General features: G+C 46.0%; 1 pseudogene; it reads right to left on the bottom strand.

Moving 5' to 3' along the window:
- Window positions 1–3858: 3858 nt before the first annotated feature.
- LOC139832352 (serine/threonine-protein phosphatase 7 long form homolog) lies at window positions 3859–7886 on the bottom strand (annotated as a pseudogene).
- Between the last annotated feature and the right edge of the window lie 12639 nt (window positions 7887–20525).

Below are 20525 nucleotides of genomic sequence, written 5' to 3'. Positions count from 1 at the left end.
CTTGGTTTAGTCGTGTTGATCTTTCATGCACTCTAAGGTTATTTAAATATGAACATTGAATATTGTGGAGCTTGTTAACTTCGGCATTGAGGGTTCGTGTAATCCTACGCAATTAGTGGTGTTCATCATCCAACAAGAGAGTGTAGAGTATGCATTTATCTATTCTGTTATGTGATCAAAGTTGAGAGTGTCCACTAGTGAAAGTATGATCCCTAGGCCTTGTTCCTAAATACTGCTATCGCTGCTTGTTTACTGTTTTACTGCGTTACTACTGCTGCGTTACTACTGCTGCGTTACTACTGCTTGTTTACTGTCCTGGGCAAAGCACTTTTCTGGTGCCGTTGCTACTACTTATTTATACCACCTGTATTTCACTATCTCTTCGCCGAACTAGTGCACCTATTAGGTGTGTTGGGGACACAAGAGACTTCTTGCTTTGTGGTTGCAGGGTTGCATGAGAGGGATATCTTTGACCTCTTCCTCCCTGAGTTCGATAAACCTTGGGTGATCCGCTTAAGGGAAACTTGCTGCTGTTCTACAAAACTCTGCTCTTGGAGGCCCAACACTGTCTACAGGAAAAGGAGGGGGCGTAGACATCAAGCTATTTTCTGGCGCCGTTGCCGGGGAGGAAAGGTAAAAGGTACTCACACTCCGGATCCCGGCTACTAAGCTATTTTCCGGCGCCGTTGTAAGTACTCGAAGCTATTTCCTTTAGATCCTGCAATTGCATCTTTTTGTTTCTTGTTTTACACTAGTTAGGCATAATGGAAAACAACAAAAATATGAGAGATCTTTATGAACTCTATCTTGAATTAGGACATGATGTGTTTGAAGAGAGAATTAAAAAACCCATGGAACTTTATATGCATGCTAATGGGAATGTTATTAATATGAATGCTTTGAACACTATTGTTGCTAATGCTATGGAAAATTCTAAGCTTGGGGAAGCTGGTTATGATGAGCATGATCTTTTTAGTCCCCCAAGCATTAAGGAGAAAATTTACTTTAATGATACTTTACCTCCTATTTATGATGATTATAATGATAGTGGTCTTTTGGTGCCACCTACTATGGAGAGTACATTTTATGATGATTATACTATGCCTCCTACACTTGATGAGAATAATAATGATAGCTACTTTGTTGAATTTGCTCCCACTACAACTAATAAAATTGATTATGCTTATGTGGAGAGTAATAATTTTATGCATGAGACTCATAATAAGAATGCTTTATGTGATAGTTATATTGTTGAGTTTGCTCATGATGCTACTGAAAGTTATTATGAGAGAGGAAAATATGGTTGTAGAAATTTTCATGTTACTAAAACACCTCTCTATGTGCTTAAATTTTTGAAGCTGCACTTGTTTTATCTTTCTATGCTTGTTGCATTATGCTTCTTGAACTTGTTTATTTATAAGATTCCTATGCATAGGAAGCATGTTAGACTTAAATTTGTTTTGAATTTGCCTCTTGATGCTCTCTTTTGCTTCAAATACTATTTCTTGCGAGTGCATCATTAAAACTGCTGAGCCCATCTTAATGGCTATAAAGAAAGCACTTCTTGGGAGATAACCCATGTGTTATTTTGCTACAGTACTTTGTTTTATATTTGTGTCTTGGAAGTTGTTTACTACTGTAGCAACCTCTCCTTATCTTAGTTTTGTGTTTTGTTGTGCCAAGTAAAGTCGTTGATAGAAAAGTTCATACTAGATTTGGATTACTGCGCAGAAACAGATTTCTTTGCTGTCACGAATCTGGGCTGTTTTCTCTGTAGGTAACTCAGAAAATTATGCCAATTTACATGAGTGATCCTCAGATATGTACGCAACTTTCATTCAATTTGAGCATTTTCATTTGAGCAAGTCTGGTGCCCCAATAAAATTCGTCAATACGAACTGTTCTGTTTTTGACAGATTCTGCCTTTTATTTCGCATTGCCAGTTTTGTTATGTTCGATGGATATTTCGATTCCATTGACTTTCAGTAGCTTTGTGCAATGTCCAGAAGTGTTAAGAATGATTATGTCACCTCTGAACATGTATATTTTGATTGTGCACTAACCCTCTAATGAGTTGTTCTAAGTTTGGTGTGGAGGAAGTTTTCAAGAATCAAGAGAGGAGTATGATGCAATATGATCAAGGAGAGTGAAAGCTCTAAGCTTGGGGATGCCCCGGTGGTTCACCCCTGCATATATCAAGAAGACTCAAGCGTCTAAGCTTGGGGATGCCTTGGGCATCCCCTTCTTCATCGACAACATTATCAGGTTCATCCCCTGAAACTATATTTTTATTCCATCACATCTTATGTGCTTTGCTTGGAGCGTCGGTTTGTTTTTGTTTTTTGTTTTTGTTTGAACTAGGACAAAACCCGTGCGTTGCTACGGCGCCACATTAAATAAAATAAAGATAACTCATATGTTTAAATCAGAATGACATGTTTTGTATACCATGCAATAGTGAAAATAACAAAAACGTCAATATCAAATGTGCAATAGAGAAAAACACATGCCATCAATGGGGAAAGTGATTTTTGCTCCCGAGCTACAGTGCTCTTGCCATTTAAGAAAACTAAGAAAACATCTTTTCAAGTTATCAAAAAATTTGAATATAATTCTGAGCATTGTCAATGATACATCTCACAATAATGCAAAATCTCAACCCAAAATACTTTTATTTATGGAAAAATTAAGAAATCTAATATGTTTTGGAGATTTGAAAATGTATGACTCAGATCTTCACTTTTGCTATTTTTGTGTAGCTAAGAATACATAGTATTTGAAATTAATATTTTGCACGTTTGCCAGATACATCATTGCCTATATGTGGACTTATTTTTTATTAAAACTTAATAATTTTTTTTTTGAATGAGATCAGTCGTGTGAATCAAGAAGGAATCATAGAGTTTGAAGCTCAGAGTCTACGGACATTGTACATGTACTCTTTTGCTCAGCTCGTCCGAGCCAGGCTGATCCTAATGCCCATCAAATCAATTCTGTCATAAGTATGGAGAAATAACACCAGACAATCCATTGCACTCTTACATGAGAATCTGAAAGAACACAGAACCATGCACGGTTTTCCTTTTCAGAAAAAAATCATCAAATACATGTTCTGCTGTCAAAGCAAATAAAATAGGGTTGTCTGTATAGAGAAACTCCTCATCTGCGGGTTGGAAACATGGTGGAACCGTGGAGGGCTGCTCCAAGTGGTCGCCGGTAGAGAGCGGCCGGCAATCCACTCAACATGAGTAGGCCGCTATCCAGCGCCGGAATCATGGGGTTGAGGAGGTTGCTGCAGGAGTGTCGCACCTGGTCGATTGGCTCGACGACACAGCCGTGTGCGCGTCCAGGAGTGGCCTCGATCCCTTGCATACCTTCTTCCTCCACCTGCTCCTGGAATGTGCGGCTTCATTATGGAAATTTCAAGACCACCAAAAAAGAAATACAAAACTACATTCTTGTCTCAGTGTATTCATCAGACATACATACCTTCATTCCTTTGCAGTCACTGCTTGAGAAAGAATTACGGAAGTGGTACGTCCATCGCCAGCAATATCATTCATCGTGGCACCAACTTGTGTGCCCAATTTAACTCTAGATTTTCCAACGGGTCCTCCAATTCAGCAACAAAATTCAGATTACTGCAATGTCTGAATAATGATAACTCTGAATCCATTACACAGACAGAAGCTGAATCGTGGGACAAGGAGGACATGCTGATGTGTTATCTGCAACTTTTGGGTGGTGGAGAGGCCACGGTTGAAGTGGAGGTCGCACCACCATTGCCCAAGTCCTCCCCGGTGCTGCTCTGTTTAGCTCACTGTAGGGGCAAGGAAGATAAATAGAGGGGAGGGGAGGTCAGCGCTTCAAGGAGGCGAGAGGGGGCGATTTGCACAAAAATAACCCAAAAGTGAAAGAAAAGCACAGACTAACCCTCCGGCGAAACTATTTCACCAATCTAACCCTTTTGTGTGGCGCCCCTTCCACGGGCGCCACACATGCACATGTGGCTCCCCTCCTGCCGGCGCCACTGACCCAGCCGACGTGGCCCCCTCGCCGCTGAGCTGGTGCGCCCATCCGACGTGGCAGCATGTGTGGCGCCCCTCCCAACGGCGCCACACATGCACTTGGAATTGCCCAACCATACTGTGAGACAAATGCTCTGGGACTTAGCCGTTTTGCGAGGCTCGATGTGTGGCGCCGACTCCACTGGCGCCACACTAGCATATGTGGCGCCGATTCCACGGGCGCCACACATAGAGGCTCGCGAAAACGGCTAAGGACTTATCGTCCGGAGCCCCCTGGATGTTTTCGACCCAATGTTGATATAAGTTGGCATGTGTGGCGCCGATGCCACGGGCGCCACACAAGCACTTGTGGCGCCAGTTGGAAGGGCGCCACACATTGACTTTTGTTAAAAACATGAAAAATCCTACCAAACTCCAACAGTTACGAGTACAACATTGGACACAACAAGTAGCAATTTCATGACATACACATATAACACTTCATAGGTCACATTGGAGCACGTAGATTGAAACAACAAGTAGCATTACAGACCATGGTTCGACATGACATAGGGTTCACAAATCGATACTTATGAATATAGAGTTCACAACAACACGTGGGCACATCCTAGTAGCGTCCTCGACGTGCCGTCCTCGCGGGTTGCTTCCGGACGGCCATCCTCTTCGTCCGCTGCCGTGGCTGCTCCTGCTGCTGCTGCTGCTCCTGCTCCTCCTCCTCATCCTCCTCCTCCTCCTCTGAAGAGAACGGCTCGTCGTTCCTCATCTTCGACAAAGCTGATCTCCGCCGCGGCCCCTCGTCCTCCTCAGTGACAACCTTCTTTCCTCGGTTGACATAATCTTCCGGAGTGTACCGGTTTGGACCCTTGCCCCTTGGCTTCAACTGGTAAGCTGACCGTGAGGCTTGCTTCGAGGTACGCTTTGGAAGTATGGCTTGACTCAGAATTAGCTCGTCCTCAGGAATCTTCACAGACACGAACACATGAGATTACAAAGTTGAAATTAGTAAGAACATGTTTGACAGCAACAAAATAGTCCATACCTCCCGCTCTTCTGAAGAGGAAGATGTAGCGATTTCGGCTTCCCGGCAACCTAGCAAGCTGGCTAACCGCCGCATCTTTCGTGCAGTGTTCTGCGTCATCCCGTTCATGGTTACAAATCCACCACATCATAGTATCGTACATTCAAAGTTGGTGATCATACCTTAATGAAATACCGCAACGGTCGGACAGGCTTGTCATCTCTCCCGCTCTGCTCCCACATAACCTCGCACTCCTCAGCTGTTTTTTCGATCTCCTTCCGCTGTGACAAATATAGCATACACAATTGAAGCGTTCACATGGCAATGTAGATGATGTACTAGTTAGTGAGAGAATAGAATACCACGAAGTTCAGCTCGGAAGCAATAGAAGTCGATCTCCCTCTGCGAGCAAATCTGTCGTGCTGGCTTTGCCCAACCTCATCGAACTGGATGGGGTCGTCCAAGATCTCCTCAGGATACGCGTGCTTAACTAACTCGATACGCGTGTTCTCATGGAACCACTCGAGGTAGTTGTTGAAAGCGGCGAAGTTGTGAGGCACAATCTGCTCAGGGCCAGCATTCCGTGCCGCTTCCAAACACTGTTGGAACGCTGCGATGTGGCCGCTATGATGGACTGGCCAATTTGTGATCTTCCTCTGCCGCTGCCTATCAAGCCTGCAAGAATCAACAAGTTAGTTTGTACCTCTTCTATCAAGAATCTTCCATCGCATGACTCCAGAAGTTTACCTATGAAGCGCCTTGTCCGTGTCTTGCCACACTGGTGGGCACTCCTGATACAGCCCAAACTGTCTCATCACTCTTTGCGGCTGGTGGTGTTCAACAAGCCACATGCATATGAGTGGGCAGCGCATACGCCAGAACCGCGCCTCCTCCGTGCACTTGTGGTTGAGGTCAGTCATCGACGCGCCAATACGGTAGTAGCTACCATATGGCTCCCATTCCACCTGCAGCATACAAACATCTCAGAATTTAGAACATGCCAGTAGAATCAATGAAAACTAGGATTGCAAAAGAGTGATCGGTTACCTGCTCAGCGGTAAGAGTGTCCAACTCCGCAGTGTCTTTTGCATGTACATGATCTTTGGATCGCCCGACATCTCCGAGACATTGTCCCAAAGGTATGCCCAAGTGGGCTCCCGATCAGGAAAGTGAGGGTAATGAGGCCATGGCCTCTCGTTGAGTACCCTAGGCCGCCCAACTGATAGGCGGTCCCAGCTCCATACGGAAAGTAGGAGCATGCATCCACCAATACCGCCGCTCCCAGTCCTGCTCCCAGTTCTGCGACAAGCTTCGTCCAACTGCGCACGTAAGACATTTGGTTAGTACTCTGTCTAGCACACTACTATAGGAAAATAGTACATACAGCAAATCATCACCTGCCGGTAGAGGTAGGCAAGTGCCGCTGTTCCCCAACTCCAACGGTTATCCAACACCGTTAGCGCCTTCAGCCAACACCAATGGGCCAGCTTCCCCCCACTGTCAGGAAAGAGAGTCCTCGAAATCATGTACCATAAGTACACGCGGGCGTACGTCCTCCGAGTGTCCTCGTCGGCCTCTTCCGGGCATTCTCCAAAGTTAGTCCTGATCCATTCGAAAGACGCGCCGGCGGGAGCTCTCTTCTTTGGATCTGCTGGCGGCGGAGGAGCCCTGCCAATAAGCACCTCCATCTGCTCGCGCCACCCATCAGAAGCTGTGTTCATACACAGTGGCTCGCCCTGAATAGGTAGTCCAAGGATCATGGAAACATCCTGGAGAGTAGGGGCCATCTCGCCGGCCCTCAAGTGGAAGGTGTGAGTCTCCGGCCTCCACCGGTCGACAAGGGCGGTGAGTGCCGAGGGGTTCATGAGTGGCCCCCCACGGCTTACAAGGGATATGAACGGGAGAAGACCGGTTGGCCGGATGAACTCCGTGTACCTCTCGTCATACGGTATATCCGATGTGCCATGGTAACGAATCTTCAAAGGTTGAAGATCCGTTCCCTTCTCCGTCATATGAACAGCCCGGTGCAACCTGTCGTACTCTTCATCCAGAAGCCACACCATCCTACATGTATGAGCAACACATACAACATATTATGAGCCATTCTATATCAACATATTATGAGCCAAAATATGAGTTATTCCATCACAAATAATAGACATTTCAATACATACATACATAGAATTTGAACACATACATAACCATTTTATATCTACATAGCCAAATCTAGGGTTCATATCCAAATCCACCAACATATCCAAATCTAGGGTTCATATCCAAATCAACTAACATATCTAGGGTTCCTACGCATACACATTCAACACTTACATATCCATTTCAACACATACATAGCCATTTCAACACATACATGTAAAATTTCATAATATAGTCAAGAACAACATATCAATGGTTCATATCTAAATCCACCAAAATCTTGCACCAACATATCAATGGTACATATCTAGGGTTCCACCAAATCAATGGTTCATATCCAAATCAATGGTTCATATCCAAATCAATGGTTCATATCCAAATCTAGGGTTCATATCCAAATCTACCAAATCCACCAACAATAGTGGACGAATCAGAGGGAATCGAAGGGGAATACCTTGAGGAATGGAGGAGGAAGGACTTGGCCGGCCTGATCTGACGATTGCTTGGTCGATTTGGTGGGGGGGACGAAGGGGAGTCGGGCGGCGGCGGCGGTTTCCAGGGAGAAGAGAGGAAACAGAGAGAAGAACTGGCTGGGTCGGGCTAGGCGCGGGCGCGGGCGCCACACTTAAGTGGATGTGTGGCGCCCGTGGCATCGGCGCCACACAGGCTAGTGTGGCGCCCGTGGTGTCGGCGCCACACATCGAGCCTCGCAAAACGGCTAAGTCCCAGAGGTTCCGGATCCCCTGGATGTTTTTGACCCAAAACTTCATATAAGTTGGCATGTGTGGCGCCGTTGGGAGGGGCGCCACACATGCTGCCACGTCGGATGGGCGCACCAGCTCAGCGGCGAGGGGGCCACGTCGGCTGGGTCAGTGGCGCCGGCAGGAGGGGAGCCACATGGGCATGTGTGGCGCCCGTGGAAGGGGCGCCACACAAAAGGGTTAGATTGGTGAAATAGTTTCGCCGGAGGGTCATTCTGTGCTTTTCTTTCATTTTTGGGTTATTTTTGTGCAAATCGCCGCGAGAGGGCAGCGCTTTGTAGCGGAGAAGGACAGCTCTAGCGCTGCTGCTTGGGCCAGGTGGCAGAGAAGGGACCTCGGGCCGGCAATTTTGGGCAGCGACGGGCGATGTTGTAGGGTTCAGGTCCTGTTCGGGGCGGCAGACAAGGCATTCTGGTTAGGCGGCTGAGAATTCAAGTGGGTCGCGGACAAGGGATCCAGAGACGGAGACGTTCGCCGGCCGCTTGCTGCGCCACACGAGCTCCCGCAACGGACTAAGAGCAGCTTTCTGTACGCCCTCTTCCTCTGGCCGCCGCCGGCTCCTCCACACGAGCTCCCCCGATGGGCTCAGAGCAGCTTCCTGTAAGCCCCCTTCCTCTAGCGCCCCCAGTAGGAGATGCGCGACCGCATCGGGTCCGCGCGCGTGACCGCCGGCAAGCCGGCCAACGGCCATACTGGTGGGCCCGCGCTGACCAAGTCGCCATGCGGATCGGGGGTGGTAGATGAGCGAGAACATAAGAATAAAAGAAAAAAATGATTCGCACAGCAATTGGTACGACTTACCGGTGGCAGTGGGGTAATTTATATCAAAATTAGTGGCAATAAAAAACGGACCAACAAGAAACTCTTTTGCTTTTATTATTAGGTATAGATAAATGCTTGTGTGGGAGAGAGACACGCTCCGCTGGTTCATATGAACACATGTGTTCTTAGCTTTTAGTATTCATGGCGAAGTTTCTTCTTCGTTAAATTGTTATATGGCTGGAATTGGAAAATGATACATGTAGTAATTGCTATAATGTCTTGGATAATGTGATACTTGGCAATTGTTGTGCTCATGTTTAAGCTCTTGCATCATATACTTTGCACCTATTAATGAAGAAATACATAGAGCATGCTAAAATTTGGTTTGCATATTTGGTCTCTCTAAGGTCTAGATAATTTCTAGTATTGAGTTTGAACAACAAGGAAGACGGTGTAGAGTCTTATAATGTTTTTAATATGTCTTTTATGTGAGTTTTGCTGCACCGCTTCATCCTTGTGTTTGTTTCAAATAGCCTTGCTAGCCTAAACCTTTTATCGAGAGGGAATACTTCTCATACATCCAAAATACTTGAGCCAACCACTATGCCATTTGTGTCCACCATACCTACCTACTACATGGTATTTCTCCGCCATTCCAAAGTAAATTGCTTGAGTGCTAACTTTAAATTTCCATTCTTCACCTTTACAATATATAGCTCATGGGACAAATAGCTTAAAAACTATTGTGGTATTGAATATGTACTTATGCACTTTATCTCTTATTAAGTTGCTCGTTGTGCGATAACCATGTTCCTGGGGACGCCATCAACTACTCTTTGTTGAATATCATGTGAGTTGCTATGCATGTTCGTCTTGTCTGAAGTAAGGGAGATCTACCACCTTATGGTTAGAGCGTGCATATTGTTAGAGAAGAACATTGGGCCGCTAACTAAAGCCATGAATCATGGTGGAAGTTTCAGTTTTGGACATATATCCTCAATCTCATATGAGAACATTAATTGTTGCTACATGCTTATGCATAAAAGAGGAGTCCATTATCTGTTGTCTATGTTGTCCCGGTATGGATGTCTAAGTTGAGAATAATCAAAAGCGAGAAATCCAATGCAAGCTTTCTCCTTAGACCTTTGTACAAGCGGCATAGAGGTACCCCTTTGTGACACTTGGTTAAAACATGTGCATTGCGATAATCCCGGTAGTCCAAGCTAATTAGGACAAGGTGCGGGCACTATTAGTATACTATGCACGAGGCTTGCAACTTGTAAGATATAATTTACATGATACATATGCTTTATTACTACCGTTGACAAAATTGTTTCTTGTTTTCAAAATCAAAGCTCTAGCACAAATATAGCAATCGATGCTTTCCTCTTTGAAGGACCATTCTTTTACTTTTATGTTGAGTCAGTTCACCTATTTCTCTCCATCTCAAGAAGCAAACACTTGTGTGAACTGTGCATTGATTCCTACATATTTGCATATTGCATTTGTTATATTGCTTTGCATTGACAATTATCCATGAGATATACATGTTACAAGTTGAAAGCAACCGCTGAAACTTAATCTTCCATTGTGTTGCTTCAATGCCTTTACTTTGAATTATTGCTTTATGAGTTAACTTTTATGCAAGACTTATTGATGCTTGTCTCGAAGTACTATTCATGAAAAGTCTTTGCTTTATGATTCAGTTGTTTACTCATGTCATTACCATTGTTTTGATCGCTGCATTCATTACATATGTTTACAAATAGTATGATCAAGGTTATGATGGCATATCACTCCAGAAATTATCTTTGTTATCGTTTTACCTACTCGGGACGAGCAGAACTAAACTTGGGGATGCTGATACGTCTCCGACGTATCGATAATTTCTTATGTTCCATGCCACATTATTGATGATATCTACATGTTTTATGCACACTTTATGTCATATTTGTGCATTTTCTGGAACTAACCTATTAACAAGATGCCGAAGTGCCAGTTGCTGTTTTCTGCTGTTTTTGGTTTCAGAAATCCTAGTAACGAAATATTCTCGGAATTGGACGAAATCAACGCCCAGGTTCCTATTTTGCCCGGAAGCATCCAGAACACCCGAGAACCGCCAGAGAGGGGGCACAGGGCCACCAAACCCTAGGCCGGCGCGGCCAAGGGGGGGCCCGCGCCCCCAATAGTGTCGTTGCCCCTTCGACCTTCTGACGCCGCCTCTTCGCCTATATAAAGCCCCTGGACCTAAAACCTCGATACGAAAAAGCCATGGTACGAGAAACCTTCCAGAGCCGCCGCCATCGCGAAGCCAAGATCTGGGGGACAGGAGTCTCAGTTCCGGCACGCCGCCGGGACGGGGAAGTGCCCCCGGAAGGCTCCTCCATCGACGCCACCGCCATCTCCATCAACGCTGCTGTCTCCCATGAGGAGGGAGTAGTTCTCCATCGAGGCTCGGGGCTGTACCGGTAGCTATGTGGTTCATCTCTCTCCTATGTACTTCAATACAATAATCTCATGAGCTGCCTTACATGATTGAGATTCATATGATGATGCTTGTAATCTAGATGTCGTTATGCTAGTCAAGTGAATTTTACTTATGTGATCTCCGGAGACTCCTTGTCCCACGTGTGTAAAGGTGACAGTGTGTGCACCGTGTGGGTCTCTTAGGCTATATTTCACAGAATACTTATTCACTTTTATGAATGGCATAGTGAAGTGCTTATTTATATCTCTTTATGATTGCAATGTGTTTTGTATCACAATTTATCTATGTGCTACTCTAGTGATGTTATTAAAGTAGTTTTATTCCTCCTGCACGGTGTAATGGTGACAGTGTGTGCCCCGTGTTAGTACTTGGCGTATGCTATGATTGTGATCTCTTGTAGATTATGAAGTTAACTATTGCTATGATGGTATTGATGTGATCTATTCCTCCTACATAGTGTGAAGGTGACAGTGTGCATGCTATGTTAGTACTTGGTTTAGTCGTGTTGATCTTTCATGCACTCTAAGGTTATTTAAATATGAACATTGAATATTGTGGAGCTTGTTAACTCCGGCATTGAGGGTTCGTGTAATCCTACGCAATTAGTGGTGTTCATCATCCAACAAGAGAGTGTAGAGTATGCATTTATCTATTCTGTTATGTGATCAAAGTTGAGAGTGTCCACTAGTGAAAGTATGATCCCTAGGCCTTGTTCCTAAATACTGCTATCGCTTCTTGTTTACTGTTTTACTGCGTTACTACTGCTGCGTTACTACTGCTGCGTTACTACTGCTTGTTTACTGTCCTGGGCAAAGCACTTTTCTGGTGCCGTTGCTACTACTTATTTATACCACCTGTATTTCACTATCTCTTCGCCGAACTAGTGCACCTATTAGGTGTGTTGGGGACACAAGAGACTTCTTGCTTTGTGGTTGCAGGGTTGCATGAGAGGGATATCTTTGACCTCTTCCTCCCTGAGTTCGATAAACCTTGGGTGATCCACTTAAGGGAAACTTGCTGCTGTTCTACAAACCTCTGCTCTTGGAGGCCCAACACTGTCTACAGGAAAAGGAGGGGGCGTAGACATCAATCGCATCTTGCGATCTAGGCAGTATACGTTTATTCGTCGTTCATGCGTTGCTCGTGCTGAAGCCTTTTTGATGGCGAGCAACGTAGTTATCATAGATGTGTTAGGGTTAGCATTGTTCTACCGTGCTACATGCTTCCGTCCATGCAACCCTTAGACGTCTAGCCGTCCTTACACCTTTCTTAGGTGTAAGGGCGGCACCTTGCTTGATCATTGATTAGTAGATCCGATCCGTTATGATTGCTCCTTGATTCTTCAGGGATTAGTTTAATATCTGCATAGTTAGGCCTTACAAACGGGTTGAAGGATCCAGTGGTACGTAGGGTGTAGTTTGCTAACCCTAGACAAGATGTTCCGGGGATCAACTTAATGTTGGTTTTTAGGCCTTGTCTAGGGTCGGTTTATTATCACCGTGCGTAGCTGCCAGGCTCAATCACGAGTAGGATGTTCCGATTATGCGGTGAAAACCCTAAATCGTCGTAGGTCGTTTTAGCTACATATTGATCAAGCAGGACCACCATGTGATCGTAGACCTCATACGAACTATGGGTGGATCGGCTCCTTGAGCCGATTCACAGGACAACCTGAGAGCCGATCGAGGCTCGTATTTAATGTTTACGTGTATGCCATACAGGAAACTAAGCGAAGCAAATCCATTACCTTCCTGATCAGGTATAGATCAGGTGGCACGCCTTTGCACCAGCATCGGGACGTGTGTACCAGAAGCTTTGCGGGCCGTCGCTCGGAGGGACCAGGGCCAGCCGCAGCCCTAAGTTGTTCCCGGCTCTTCGTGTTGCTAGCCGTAGCTCGCCGGTGAGTTTCGGACGCCAACAAGTAGTTCCTGGATGCCGAGGAGGATGGCGCCATCCTCCTCGTCGTCTGGCTCGAGGTCGGCGTCCAGGTCCGGCGGGTCGACTCCGGCCACCGTCAAGAAGGAGTGGCCGTCTCCGGCCACCGTCAAGAAGGAGCCGGCGTCTCCACCGCCGACCAGAGGGCGCAGCAGCGGCGCCCTCGTCATCCGTGACCAGCCCTCCTCGCCGCAGCGCGGGCGGAAGAGGAAGTCAGCGAAGAAGGAGGCCGCCGCGGCCGCCGCCAACCTGCTCGCCGAGGAGGAGGCAAAGCGCGTGGAGGACGTCGCGGTGGCGGAGGCGATCGGCAGGTCGCTGAAGGACCTGGTGCCCGCCGACAACAGCCTCCCCATCGACGCCGCACTGGAGTAGTCCAGGCGCGACTGGGAGCGCCAGGAGGCGGAGCAGCAGAGGCGGATGCTGGATCTGGCCGCCGCGCGTCAACTCGCCGCCCGCGCTACCGCATCGTCCTCCGCGCGGAGCGCCACGCCCAGGGAGGTGATCAAGCTCGAGGAGAGCAGCGACGACAACATTTACCGTCCGTCGCCGCCACGCGCCAGCGACGCTGGCTAGGGCACGAGCCGCTGGTACGAAGCGCCGCCACCCCAGGACGACGCCGGCTCGAGCGACGGCGACGACGATGACGGCGGCGACTACACGACCTTCTACCGCCATTTCGGCATGTAGGAGGCCGCTTTTTAGTTTAAGTTTTAGTTTGCCAATCGCCGAATTCAAATATATGTACGAATTCGGCCTATTTATGTACGAACTTGCCTCTATATGTTAAATATCATTAAATTTCGCTTATGTTTGAACAAACTCGCCAATTTTGTCTGAATTCGCCGTATTACGTTACATCCATTCTGGGCTCGCGGCTGGAAAAATGGGCCTCCCCAGGCCAAAATTTCCTCCAATCCGGATGACAATATCGCGGATTTGGGCGTGGGGAGCCCCAACGAGTGGGGATCCAGCCATGGAAACTATCTATTGCGAAACTTAGAGCATCCCCACTCGTCTCCCTGATGAGGCCCCTGAGCGACGTTTTTTCCATCCGGACGGCGAAATTCGGCCCAGTCGCGCCCTCGGTTCCTCGTTTTCATCCGGATTTGGCCCTTCATCCATCTAGCTATCCCACGCCAACCCTGGTCCCCCAGGGATCTATCGGGGAGTCCGGACGAGTGAAAAGCGGGGAAGGGCCCGATCTGTCGGCGACTCGACACACGAACCCCCCGCCACCTCGCTTAAAATATCCCCCACCCCTCGTATCTCTCTCTGTCAACACCCGGATTTTTAAGTCCAGATGCCTATTATGCCGTACATCGCAATCCCAGGAATAATGTTTTTGCGAGACATAATAGTAGTAGCATAGAGTCATCATTTATTACAACACATATTGTCTTACAACCATAGATCACATGATCCAATATTTCACGAATATATTGTTCAACATCACAAATAGTAGCGGAAGCGAAGTAGTAGTGGACTATCTATTCCACAGGCAACGCTTGACGTTAGAAGACGATCCTAGTTATCGTAGACGTCCTGTTGTCCGTCATCCTGGTACTGGTGCTCTCCTTCATAGTCTGGCATTTGAATAGCCAGGGCAAAGTCATGAGTACTTTTAAAGTACTCGCAAACTAACTCTACAATAATTACTCATTAAGTGTAATACGGGGGTGCTAAGCTCTAGGTTTATTTGCATAAAGCCAAGTTTTAGTTTGATAAACATTTAGTAAAGCCTTATCATGTGCTAGACTAACTCAAATGGGAACATTAGTGTCATTCCCACAACTCATATTAATTCACCACAATATCACCTTTCAATTCACCATTCCTTTTTAAGATCAAAACTTATTAATGATAACGGAGATAGTATGGCCTTTCCAATCGTCCGTAACCGTGGACACGGCTATTCGAATAGGTTTAACACTCTGCAGAGGTTGTACTCTTGTGCCACAACTTTTGATTACATCCGTCGAGGATAACCCCGAATCATCGCAACACAGTACGCAGATCATCAACCATAACCTTTCACTTATATATGCTAGTATGAGCACCTCTCCCCATGAGCTTGGCCTCCCGGTGGAAACCGCAGTTAACCCGGGAACTGCACAGGGCTTGGGCCGTACATTCACCTCATTTTAACATCAATCCACACTTAACGGAGGCAGCCTCGGCGTAACCCCTATGATGTTTGTTTAGAGGGAACCCATACTAAAATACACAAGTATCTAGTTAAGCCCTACCCATAATCAGGTATTGTGGGGGTACTTGTATAATTGGAAGGGTATCGCATTCAAACCCAATCATCAATTTTATCAAAAATCACCATCTTCTCTTGTTCAAATCCACCTCCACCTTTCTTTCAAAGTCATTTCACTTCACCATGTTCCCATCTAGAGTAGTCGATTTTAATTGATTAGCACTAGCAACTAAATGAGGGGTGCTATCTAGCTTTGAGTTGTGCTAAATCTAACTTCACGTATTGTTCTACTCTAGACCAAGTGAATCATAAATCAAAAAGTACTTTGAAGCACATAAGCAAAAGTAAATGTAGGTAAAAACATGGGATAGGTAATACATAAAAGTAAAGTGTGATGGTGCCTTTGCTCTTATAGAGCTAAGCACTTGTATTTAGCAAGGGTTAGCTTGCCTTGAGCTGAGTAGTTATCGAAGTTCTCTTCTTCTTCCTGAGAGTAGGCCTCCTCCTCTTGGTATTCCTCGTTACTAGCGTCTATATACGAATACGAGGTATAAATACTAAACCAAGCTCACATACTAAACTAGAAACACTCAAAAGAGTTCACACACTAGTCCTATCATCAATCAAACATGGCATGGTGGATTATTTGATTAGTCTTTATTTGAAAGAAAATAATTTCCTCTCATTATTCCTATTTCTTAAATTTGGTATGTAGATCCTTAGAGGAATTCATTTCTTCTCATTACCTCTTATTAAGATTTAATCTCTTCATATAATAATAAGGTATGAAATATAGGTTGACCCAAAGTCAACATTTCATATCTATTATATGTGAGTATAATTTAATTGAAGTGCTACACTTCACATAGTTTTAAAACTTAACATTTAAATGAGTTAAAATCTCTAAGTAATAATTCCCAAGGGTTCATTAGCCTAAGTCATTCCCCCTGGTTTTAGTACTTAGGATCAAAATTTAAATGAGAGGTAGCTCTCATATTAGTGTTGAGTTTGAATTCCAATTTCAATTGCTCTAGAATTGACTACATAGCCATTCTATTTGATCTAGTCCATGATCATACAAATAACATGTCTATATTATTGTATAATCAATTAGAGGACATCATTTGTGATTTATTAGAATTGGAATCACTTCAAAATCTATTCTGGTTAAATTTTAAATAAAGTTTGAATGTTCAAAAGTCCCTGTCTTGTCTTTTTTATCAAATTAAATCTACTATGAAATTGGAGGTGGGGCCAGTGGCATTGGATAGATAAATTCATGGGCTTTCCAACGGTATAAAGTTTTCTAATTTTGGTTTGGCAGATTTCAAACTATTCAACTTTAACTAAACCATCAGCAGGACAATTTGAATAAAGATTAAATCCGAATTTGAATTGATGGGCTAGGCGGGAAAGCTAAACGGGCCGAAACGAATTTAAAACCCACTTCGCAGCCCATCTAGCAACCGGTGCGGGTGGGCTGCCCTGACGAGGTGGGGGCCACCCGTCAGTGGCTCTTTAAACGCCGAAGCGGTACGCGCGCGTTAGGCCATAGGATTAGAAATAGATCGAGCAGTCGGTGATCGTCGTCGTCTCCGACGAGATCCCGACGCGCTGGCGGCGTGACCAGGGGGTCGGAGAGCCTACCAGGCCGTTGCAGGTGTCTGGCAGTGGGCGCGGAGAAGTGGAAGTAGATGGGGAAGAGCTTGGTGCAGCGGCGGCGCTCGGGGAGGCTCCAATCGAAGCAGAGCTTCCGCGGGCTCCGGCGGCTTCGAGGTCTCGATTGCTGCTGCTCCAACGAGGTGGTGTCAAATTGAGGTGGGGAGAGTGATCAGTGAGGAGAGGAGAGCAGATGGTGTGAAGAACTTGAGGGCTGAGGTGCTCTATTTATAGCGGGAGGGAGGTGGCCGAGTGTGCTGTGGAGGAGCGTCCATGGCGCGGCGCTTCTGGCGCTCCAAGGGGCAAGTGAAGGACGGCATCGTGTAGGCGTCGTCCTGGCGATGCTCTAGGTATAGCTGGCGCGTCCAGGGGACGATGGGATCGCTCGGGAGGTCGATTCGAGTGCGGCGGTACCCGCGGTACTTCTCCGGCGAGGACGACGGTGACGAGGCGGCCGCAGTCGATCGATCACGTCTAGTGGCTAGAGGGCGCAGAGGCGGTGCTCGACGCAGCGGTAGGCTTTGCAGGGGAGGCGTAGGCTGCTCGAGCGCGCGACGTACCGGCGTGTCCAGGGCGCGCTCACCGCGTCGACTGGCACGCTCTGGCAAGGTTTTGGACGCGGCTCTCCTGGCCAATGCTGAGCCTTGGCGAGCATGGGCGGTGTACCATTCGGTTCCTTGAGTGACAGGGATTCTCCAGGACAAGGTGGTGCTGAGAGAGAGATGCTAGAGAGAGAGGTGCCAAAGGTGGCCGGCATGGCCATGGCATGCTTAGTTTAGGGTTTCTTTTCCCCCTTCTCTCACTTTAATCGACCAAGGCAGGTACTGGGATGATGCAGGGGTTGTAGGAGAGTGTAATGATCACAGGTTAAAGGGGTTTAGGGAAGAAACCAGAGGATAATAGAGTGTAGCTCAAATTTGGATTAATGCCTGCCAAGTGTTCGACACAATGGCCGCATGAGATTTTTATTTAAATTTTGAAATTCTTTTTGGTGGATCTTAAACATTATAAATATGGGTTAGAATGGTGGTGGTGGGGTTCAATTTGGAGTTGTTTTGCAAAATGGCAAATGTGACATGATCTTCACTTTATTTCAGCATCCCTACTTGTCACCTTTATACTGGTCAACCTAGTCAACTCTAGCCATGGTGGTCAACATCAAAGTTACTCACCTTGATATGATCTTGGATGACATGGCTTTGGTTGACCAAGTTTAGTTCAAGAAATAAGAAAACCAGAGGGGTAAAGTGGTGAAGAAAATATTTTGGTGACAAGTGACCATTATCATATGTATGTAAGAATTTTGATTTCCTTGTGTTTGATTCTTGATCCAATGATGCAATTGTGTTAGTTTATCATATTGAAGTATTCTACAAGCAAGTGAGCAAGAAATTATGGCCTAGGTTGAGGATTTGCGATTTGGCATATTGTGTATGTAAGTGAAATATGGGTTTTTTCCATTTTCTTCTATTATCCTCAATTTAGGGTTTGGTGATCTTGGTTAGGGTTCAAATAGCAATTGTTAATCATACTAACACTCATCATGGCAATTGCACAAAATAAAATTCACTCAAATGCATGAACCTATATGTGGCACTATATGCATAGAAAAAGTTTTTGTTAATTGCAAATTTTGAGTTTGGGGAGATTGTCTTTCTTGTTTAATATTGTTGAAACTTGGGATGTTACAAACCCTTCCCCCTTACAAAAGATCTCGTCCCGAGATCTGAGAAAACTAGGTACTAAAGAGATCTGGGTACTCAGTCCTCATAAAGTCTTCTCTCTCCCAAGTGGCTTCTTCTTCGGTGTGGTTACTCCATTGGATCTTCAGAAACTTGATACTTCGGGTACGGGTGGTTCTGAAAGCTTCTTCCAGGATGCGAATAGGTACTTCGCGGTATGTCAGATCTGAGTTGATATCCACAGCTCGATGGTCGATGTTTTTGAAAACCTCGTTCTTCTCAGGCACTTCTAAACACTTCCGGAGTAGCGAGATGTGAAACACATTGTGCACTGCTGACATTTCTTCCGGTAACTCCAGCTGATAGGATACTTCTCCTCAGCGACTCAGGACTTTGAAAGGTCCGACATATTGGGGTGCGAGCTTTCTTCTAAGCTGGAATCTCTGCATTCCTTTAAGAGGGGACACCTTGAGATATACGAAATCTCCGATCTCGAAGGTCATCTCTCGGCGTCTTTTGTCGGCGTAGCTCTTCTGTCTTGATTGGGCTGTCTTGAGGTACTCGCGGATCTTGTGAACCTTCTCTTCAGCTTCTCGGAGAATATCTGGTCCAAAGACTTGACTCTCTCCTACTTTCGACCAATTCAGAGGGGTACGACACTTCCTTCCGTACAGTGCTTCAAAGGGGGCCATCTGCAAGCTGGCTTGGTAGCTGTTGTTGTACGAGAATTCTGCGTACGGCAAGCAGTCTTCCCACTTAGATCCATACTCTAGCACATATGCTCTCAACATATCTTCGAGTATCTGGTTGACTCTTTCAGTCTGTCCATCTGTCTGCGGGTGGTAGGCTGTGCTGAAATTCAGACGAGTTCCGAGTCCTTCATGTACTTTCTGCCAGAATCTGGAGGTGAATTGCGATCCTCTGTCGGATACTATCGACTTCGGGGTTCCGTGCAGGCTGACTATCCTTGAGATATATAGCTCTGCGAGCCTCGGTCCTTGATAGGTGGTCTTGACGGGGATGAAGTGGGCGACTTTGGTCAGTCTGTCGACCACTACCCAGATGGAATCATTTCCTTTACTAGATTTGGGAAGTCCGGTGATGAAGTCCATTCCTACGGAATCCCACTTCCATTCGGGAATCTGTAGTGGTTGCAACAGTCCTGCGGGGCGTTGATGTTCTGCTTTGACTCTTTGACAGATATCACACTTGGCGATGTAGCTTCCAATTTCTCTCTTCATTCCATGCCACCAGAATTGTTCCTTCAAATCCTGGTACATCTTGGTTCCTCCGGGGTGAATGGAGTACAGGGTGTCGTGAGCTTCTTTCAGAATAACTTGCTTCAATTCTGAGTCTGACGGCACGCAAAGGCGCTTGTTACCATAGCACTCCTTCTTCATCTACGGTGAATCCCGGTGCTTTTCCGGCGGCTATTTGGTTCTTGATTCCGTCAATGCTAGCATTTCCTTTCTGAGCTTCCTTGATCTGACTAATCAGAGTGGGTTGGAGTTCAATGCTGGCGAGGTATCCTTCGCTAACCAGTTCAAGCCTAAACTGTTCAAACTCTTCAAACAGGCTGGGTTGCTCAATTGCTAACATGGAGTTTAACTGACACGGCAGTCTACTCAGAGCATCCGCTACCACATTGGCCTTGCCGGGGTGATAGTGGATTTCCATGTCATAATCCTTGATTAACTCTATCCATCTGCGCTGTCTCATATTCAGCTCCTTCTGCGTGAAGATATACTTCAGGCTCTTGTGATCCGAGTAAACCTCGCATCGATTACCCATGAGGTAATGACGCCATACTTTCAGTGCTAACACCACCGCTGCTA

This window comes from Lolium perenne, chromosome 6, assembly GCF_019359855.2.
Source record: "Lolium perenne isolate Kyuss_39 chromosome 6, Kyuss_2.0, whole genome shotgun sequence".
NCBI classification, from domain to species: Eukaryota; Viridiplantae; Streptophyta; class Magnoliopsida; order Poales; family Poaceae; genus Lolium; species Lolium perenne.
The sequence above is the reverse complement of the archived record's forward strand: the minus strand, read 5'-3'. Positions and strand labels throughout refer to the sequence as shown.